A 1,871-nucleotide genomic window follows, 5' to 3' on the forward strand; every position below is an offset into this window, starting at 1 on the left:
GAAGGGGGTACCACGTCTCACTCATTGGTGTCCCACTTCCTCTCCCAGAGGACCCTCCATCCAGGTAATCCCCCCACACTGGTCCACCCCCAGGAACTGGATCAATAGCGATGGCCGTTTCCCGGCCACCTGTATGACAGCTCCCCGGAGACTTGTCAGAGAGACACCTTCAGGTTTCTTACACTTCTTTCTGGGTCGTCATTCATACTCTGCCCCTTTCTTGAATAATTCTCTCAGCAGAGCTGTCATTTCCGAGAGTCAGGGTACAAATGTTGCATAATACCCTGGGAACTTAGTTCCTCCTTATTGGTTGTAGCCGGGGCTTTATTATTGCTTGCAGCAGATTTTTCTTTGGACTGATTCCTTCCCATGAGATCTTATAACGCAAGTGGGGTACATCACATGCTTTGATCATGCATTTCTCACATTGCAATTTCACTCCTGCCTCTTGCAGTTTGGCAAGTACATTTCTCAACACTAGGTCTTGGGTCTCTTCATCTTCAGCATAGATGAGGATATCATCCTGGAAATAGGACACGTTACCAATGTTGCTCAACAATGAGTCCATCATCCTTTGGTTCACCTAAGCGGCAGAGGACAACCCACCTGGCATTCTGGCGAAGTGATAGATACCAAACGGGGGAATGAACGCTGTCAATGTCCTTGATTCTTTATGTAAACCTATTTGGTGATGCGCGTCCCTCATGTCCAATTTTTAAAAGTACTTTCGTCATTAGAATGAGTTCATTTATGCTCAGCATTGTTATTATTTCCAGATTTAGGCTGCGCAGAAGAATGCAAATTCATATGTCATTGGGCTGCTGTTTTTTAATCAGTACCACTCGACTTAGCCAATCTGAGGATTCCACTGTTTCAGTCGTGCCCTCTTTGACCATATTCATAATTTATGTTTGCACTGCACTCCTCGCCGTCGTGGGAACAGGTCTAACTTTGAGCTTGACAGGCACGGCACCATGTCTCAGCCAAATCTTATGTACACAATTCTTTATCTTTCCCAGACCTTCTGAGAACAACTTTGGAAAGCCATCCCTTGACATTGACGCTCCACCTGTTCTTATGAAGAGTACTTGGTCTTCTGTGCTGGCATCCAACTTGGTGTTCAACTTTGCCTGATCATCCCATCCCAGCACTGCCAGACCCTCCTCCTAAAAATACACTTATCTCTGTTTGTCTGGCTTTAAATTCTATGCTCCCGTTGATGTAGCCCAATACACTGAACACCAATAGAACCAGAGCTCTGGAGACGTTGAGTTTCTGGGGGAAGGTGAGGAAAGGTAGTATGCCTCTGAGGAGGTGAAGCTGAAAGTGAGCCTTCTTGGCAAGGTATGCAATATGAGGTCAGAAGGAGAGAGAGGAGCCGAAGATGACACACAGATTTTTTGCCTCACAAGAGGGTGAGGGAAGTGGCCCAAAGCGGGGGCGGCCAGAGGGTTGGGAGGAAGGAAGGAAGGAGGGGAGTTCTCCTACGAGAAGGATCTCGGTCTTACTGGCGTTAAGACAGGGATGGTTAGCAGCACACCATGCCTGAATAGCAGTCAAACAATCGGGAATGAGAGAGGAGGTAGAGTAGGGAAGCTTAAAAGGAGAGCTGGGTGTCATCCACATAACACTGGAAATGAAGAGAGAAGGTGGAAATCAGGTGGGCAAGAGGGGCAAGGTAAATGTTAAACAGCCACGGCTAGAGGAAAGAGCCCTGAGGGAACCCACAGGTGGAGAGTGAGGTAGAGGAGAGAAAAGGGCCCATTAGAATGGAAAGAGGTCAACCATTCAGCTCCACAGCATCAATGTTCACACAAGCATACGACTATTTAGACTCACTGTCCATATTTATCAATTAATGTCTCTGGATG

Source organism: Ambystoma mexicanum, chromosome 1p (genome assembly GCF_040938575.1).
Source record: "Ambystoma mexicanum isolate Mex_15411 chromosome 1p, UKY_AmexF1_1, whole genome shotgun sequence".
Lineage (NCBI taxonomy): Eukaryota > Metazoa > Chordata > Amphibia > Caudata > Ambystomatidae > Ambystoma > Ambystoma mexicanum.